Source organism: Canis lupus, chromosome 31 (genome assembly GCF_003254725.2).
Source record: "Canis lupus dingo isolate Sandy chromosome 31, ASM325472v2, whole genome shotgun sequence".
NCBI classification, from domain to species: domain Eukaryota; kingdom Metazoa; phylum Chordata; class Mammalia; order Carnivora; family Canidae; genus Canis; species Canis lupus.
The window spans coordinates 15,486,992-15,493,689 of record NC_064273.1 but is presented as its reverse complement, the minus strand read 5'-3'; the positions used below and the strand labels follow the sequence as shown (position 1 = coordinate 15,493,689).

Here is a 6,698-nt window from a genome sequence, read left to right as displayed (position 1 = left end):
ACATTACAACTTTCATCAAAATGGCTGCAACATGTTCTAGGACTTACACAAGACCATCACTAAAGTCATTATCATGTTCCATTCCTGCTTCTAGACTAATGTGCTGTCAATAAATATAGCATCAGGGACATCTGGGTGGCTCAGTGGTTGGGTGTTTGTCTTTGGCTGGGGCTGTGATCCTGGGATCTTGGGATTGAGTCCTGTATTGGGGTTCCCACCGGAAGCTTGCTTCTCCCTCTGCCTATGTCTCTGCCTCTCTTTCTGTATCTCTCATGAACACATAAATAAATAAGCTTAAAAAAATAAATGAATACAGAATCAAATATTCTAAGACTACATTTACAGTAATAAAAATTAAAATTGCTAACACAAGGACACAGTCAGTTAAGCCTCAGACTCTGTTTCAGCTCAGGTCATGGTCTCAGGTGTCAGGAGATCAAGCCCTGCATTGGGCTCCATGAGATCAGCCACTCAGGAAAGAATCCACTTGAGATTCTCTCTCCTCCTCCCTCTGTCTCTCCCATTTGTGTTTTCTCTCTATCTTTCTCTAAAAAAAATAAATAAATCTTTAAAAATTAAAATAAAATAAATGTTTCATCAGGATATTTTCTTGTTAAAAAAATTTAATCAGGGATCCCTAGGTGGCACAGCGGTTTGGTGCCTGCCTTTGGCCCAGGGCGCGATCCTGGAGACCTGGGATCGAATCCCACATCAGGCTCCCGGTGCATGGAGCCTGCTTCTCCCTCTGCCTATGTCTCTGCCTCTCTCTCTCTCTCTCTCTGTGTGTGTGACTATCATAAATAAATAAAAAATTAAAGTAAAAATATCTTTCACTTAAATATTAAAAAAAATTTAATCAGAGAGAATATATATATATGGCTCTAAAGGTAGTACGGAGCTTCATGATTCCTGAACTATAAGTAACAGATTTAATTTTTTTTGTTTCCAGTTCATTGGTGAAATTTTGTTCATTATATTTAATAAACATAGTTCAAGTATAATCAGACATCTTGAACCCGACTATATCATTCACATTGAAGGTAGAAAGAGTGTTAAAAGAAATACACTTGCACAAATTGGAAAAGTCAATAATTGCTAGATGTTACAGACCTATCCAAACATAAGTGAAGTTCACACTATGGAAAGTCATTTTCCAGCTGACAATAAAGTGGTTCTGCTATGCTTATATTTGTACAGAATCAAAATCTAGTAGCAATTGACAACCCTAGGGACACTTGAATACCTCTCTTAACTTGTTTTTGTAACGGGGACACCATGAATTTTATGTACTTCATCTAAATTGAGGTGAATTCCTGCAGACTTGATGCAGCAATGTTAGAATGTTCACAGATTTATTCCAATTATATTTATGTCCCATAGTGGGAAGATGTCTTAGAAAATAGAGAGAAGTGGTGTGTTGGGGAATGTGACATTGGTCTGATTGGTCTTTAGCAATTTGATTTTTTTTTTCAACTTATTTTTGGGAGTAGCTCTCAACATGTTTTCTGGGTCTTCTGTCTGAATTTACAGGCTTGGAAAATCATTTATCACTCAGTTTTCAGTAGTGCTTTCACAGAAAGAAAGTGTTAATAAATGACTAGAAACTGCTCTCAGATCAGTGCTGACAAATGTTTCTCCCTCACTTCTCAGTAAAAATGATGCAGACTTCTTAAGTGATCTCATTCCATTATTCGGAGAGATAAGTTTTAATCCACTTCTGAGAGGAATGGAAATTTCAGTGTGATGCAAAAGATAGAAGCATAGTGGAGAAGGGAGACAGCCACCGAAGAAAAGCCGCCCACAGGCACATTTGTGTTTGCAACATACCCAGCACTCTTGAAGTCAGTTCTTAATTAATTCGGCAGCATGTGGCAATTCAGCCCCAAGAAGGCTGATACTGAATTTTTATCTGACAAAATAGACCCAGAGGTCTGCTTCACTGTTCTTGAAGAAAAATATAGTTTGAGGAATCATTTTATTCTTAAGTAGATATGAGAAATTCCAGGTTGAAACTATCAAAGTGACAATTTCATTTAGCATGCTTTGTAAATGACTGGCATAATAAGCAAAATCACAATTTTAATTTGTTTATAACTTCCCGCAAGTTTTTTGAAATCTGTAACATCACAGTTTTACATAGACTTTTGTAATAAATATCAAATGTCCAGTAATAGAAAATTTTTGCCACTTTTGAGATCTGTAGAGTATGAGAGCTACCAGCTGTAAAATCTTATTACCTTCTTGCTTTTCATAACAGATATACATGTATTACTCTAACATTTGAATAAAAACATTAAAAATGGTTTATGTATTCTTTTCATAGAAGACAACTCTGCTTCCTATATCACAAAAAATAAATTTGATTTACATCCCTTAAAGACTCTGTCTCTCTCTCCAGCTCCTCATTCAGAAGCATATGTTTTGATTTTCAAGAGACTTGTCTGTCAAAATGGGACTAATTCTGAAACAGTAACATGTAATAAATATGTCAATGTTAGAAAATGCTTTTAGTATCACTGTTGGATAAAATGGACTCCAGATATGTCATTTTAGATAAAATATTATCTCATTAAAACCAAAAGTAAAAGAACTATTCAGACATTTTCTTTGTCAAAAGATATTACTTTCCCGAGGCACCTGGCTGGTTCAGTTGATGGAGAGTGAGACTTGATCCCAGAGTTGTGATCCCAGCCCCATGATGAGTATAGAGATTACTTAAAAAAATTAAAAAAAATCTTTTTAAAAATCCCACTTTCTCACAATTAAAATAATATAGTGTATGCTTAATTAAAATAAAGTTACTTTAGGGACCTGGGTGGCTCAGTTGGTTAACCATCTGTCTTTAGCTCAGGTCATGAACTCAGGTTCTGGAACAATCCCTGAATTGGTCTCCATGCTCAAGCAAAGCATGCTTCTCCCTCTTGCTCTGTCTCTGCTTTTCCCTCCACTCTTACTCCATCTCTCTCTCAAATAAATTAATAAAATCTTTTAAAAATAAGATAAAGTTACTTCATTCATTCAGGGGACATTTAATAAGTACTACTTATTTATTATGAAAGGCTGTGTCTTGGATTAAAAAATAATAAAAATCTTTCTAAAATGTGATCAAGTAAAGAAGATTTTTTAAATATACAAAATATTAATTACAATATAAAGTAGAATATGACATTACAGGAATATTAAAATTTCTATGGATGTCTCAGGAAGGAAGAATCATCTTAAGGGTTTTTCAAAAGGTGAGAAATTACATTGAATCAGGAAAAGGCATTCTAGGTCAAGTTAATAAATTAAAATAAGGCCTTGTGTATCAGAACAGAAAAGATATGAGTGATTTAAACTCTGCTTGTTTATCACATAAGGTATGTTTTTATCACACAGGACAATTAGTATCACAAGGAAAGGTGAATATCAAAGTTTCAGGAATAGTATGAGGAAGTTGATAAGGAATGAAAAGCCTGTATGTATATATGTATGTATTGCATGGTGAAAATATTTGATAAAGTTCACAATATTAAGGAAATTTATTTGGTTAATATATGGAATAAATTGGATAACAGGAAACCAATGACAACACATTGAAGAAGCTATTACATAATAATAATGAGAGCATTAATGACCTAACTAAAATAATACTGGAATTGGGGGATAGAAAAGGGGAGATAAAAAGATAAAGTATATGTTTGTTAATAATACTTAGGTATTTTAAAAAAAGGAATTACTTTTCACTTCTGCACTCAATCATCTATCATTTCATATCTTTTTTAATATAGAGCTTTTAAAGACTCCTGGATGGCTCAGTTTGTTATGTGTCCAACTCTTGGTTTCAACTCAGGACAGGATCTCAGGATTGTGAGTTAGAGCCCTACGTCAGGCTCTATGCTCAGCAGAGTCGGCTTGTCCCTCTCCCTCTGTTCCTCCCTCAATTTGTGCACATGCTGTCTCTGTTTCTATCTCTAAAAGAAATAAATAAAATCTTCAAAAAATATATAAAGCTTTTAAATACATCACTATAGGTGCATAATAAAAACCCACAATGATGGAGCTAAGAATCATGCTATCTATAAAATTATGTTATTCACTATCTTTCTTCCTCATTACTGATATTAACTAGACTTTCAACTAAATCACTAGAATTAGATTGTGTATATACATATCACTAATAGAACAAAATAGGAAAGATCCTCTTCTGTCGATTAGTCACATCTGCTATTTCCAATTTAAAAATTATCAGTAGTTACCATTTCTTATATGGAAATGGTCAACCTTCCCCAAGTAAGCAACAGCATTTGAATAAAAAAAATTGACATCACCTGATTAATAGGGCCAATATACTAGCAAATTTAACACATATAATCAAGCAGTAGATGCCAATTGTGTTATAAAAGATCATTGACCCAACTGTCCTCCTTTACAAATGAAATACATGCTAGTGTAAAATTACATATATATACTTACCATTTTTCATGGCCCTGTTTAACAAAATCAATAACCTAAATTCTGACCTTCCAATTCAGACACTCTGGGGGAATGAAAGCAGGTATCAAAAACATACAATACTTGCCAAGCATATTTTTGGTTTCACCTTGAATTAACAGGGGATAAAGGGCATTGACCAGTATGTAACCCTGAGTTAATGACTTGATCACCTATCTTGTGCTTTATGAAAATATATTAGGGGATAACTATAATGCCTTATCAACTTCTGAACAAATAAAGGGAAGGTTCTTAAGGAAGAGTAACTTAACCTAGTGCTGAAAAGCAATTTGAGGTTAATTGCCCTATCTTGAGGCAGAGTTACTAGTTCTCCAGTCTCCAGGGTAGAAGCTGAACCTTAATAGAGAAGGTATATTACTCCAGGAGGAAGTATAATGACTCTACGTGGTGAGTCTGTGATTGTAGCAGCAATGATGTGTTAAATGACACATAATCCTCCAGAGGGGAACTCCCTGATCCAAAACTCAGTAATGAAAGTTAGATGAGGGACAGAACCATCCAAATGCCCTCCCCTATGAACATTTCTAATGTTCAGGGAAACCACAGAAACATATGGTCTTCACTTTGAAAAACTTTCCATATTGAATGAACCTCACTTACCATAGAGGACAACAATGGGCTTAGTAGAAGAAACATATAATAGAGGTTCTTGGGAAACTTTATATGTATATGTATATATATATATATATATATATATGAATCTGTATATGTATATTTGTATACATATATATAAATGAATCATAAATTATATATGGTTATATAAATATTGCATGTATCATATATATACATAATTAATAATCCAGTGGGAGCAGAAGTCACATTTATGATATATATGAATATGGTGGAATTTCATATTACATAATATTTAATTATGTATATTTCAAGAAATTTAATTTCGTACACCATTCTTAATATGTATTTGTTGAAGTATTATTTAAACTTTTTTTTTAATATGGAACACCACGAATTTGTGTGTCATCCTTGTGCAGGGGCCATGTTAATCTTCTCTGTATCGTTCCAATTTTAGTATATGTGCTGCTGAAGCGAGCACATATTATTTAAACATATTTTGATGTACACAAGAAGAATTGTCTTAGAAACTCTGCACCAAAGAGACGACATCTTATCAATATTTCTTGAGCACAAAGTAATCTCTGTTGTCAAATTATTAGATCAATGGAATTGAATTCCTTATACAGCTACACCATTTATCATTCACAAACATGTTGATGATGACTTAAAATGATGATGAACTATGACATCACTTACATCTTTGATGCCACCATCAATTCTTTAATTCCCTTGAAAGCCAAATAATCAGAAATCACTACTTGATGAAGAAAATTACTTGAAGCAGTGTACCTTTAGATAGTAGTTTTTCTCAAATAGAGAAAAAAATGTTTAATTTATTTTTCAAATGAATTATTTTGCCTACTCTGATTTTTACTGGCTTTAATAAGTGATATGTTATTCATACTTATAAGAAATATTGCTAATTTTATTTCATTATTTTAATATAATTTAATTTTTTGTGCACATAGTGTAAAATAAATATCTCAATTAATTTATCTCAATTTTATTAATGTGTGAATTTACACTTTTTATTAAAAATTCCACATTTAACTCCTTTATTGCTTAAGCATTCTTTCAATTTTTCAGTATCTGTAATTTTTTCTGTTTATTGACACTTTTCTGACAGTATTTTTGAATATTTTACTCAGATCTCCAACTTCTTTAGTTAATTTAATAACTAATTTTGTTATTAATATTTTTTTATAGTCTTCCTTTTGATCCAGTGACTTCCTCCTTTTAAACACACTAAATTTGCTCAGACACTTTATTTTGTATTCTGAACAAACAATAATTATTAGAATTCACCCTTCTGGACTATATTGATAATATAGCTTTTTTCAAATTTGTTTTGAGTGATGAACATTCTAAAAGTTACTAAAAAGTAATATTTGAGGAAAAATCACGTGGTCTAGCAAAGTAAGCTTTTCTTAGAAGTCATTAAAAGATTCATTTACTACAACTTTTAGTTGTTGATTTGTAGTATCAGTCTTTAAAAGATCAGATAGATCATGCAGTGTTATACAAAATATTTGACTGAGGTACTCTGTAGTGTCTTGTGGAATGGACTATTTTTATAGACTATATGTGCTTCATAAAATATGTGATTGTGGTACCAATTTTTTAAATACTGT

At 32.5% G+C, this 6,698-nt stretch overlaps 1 non-coding gene across 1 annotated transcript; it reads right to left on the bottom strand.

The window, feature by feature from the left end:
* Positions 1-5,440: 5,440 nt before the first annotated feature.
* On the bottom strand, positions 5,441-5,545 carry LOC112661938 (U6 spliceosomal RNA). The gene has a single exon (XR_003138096.1). It is a non-coding gene; the product is annotated as a U6 spliceosomal RNA (small nuclear RNA).
* Positions 5,546-6,698: the final 1,153 nt, after the last annotated feature.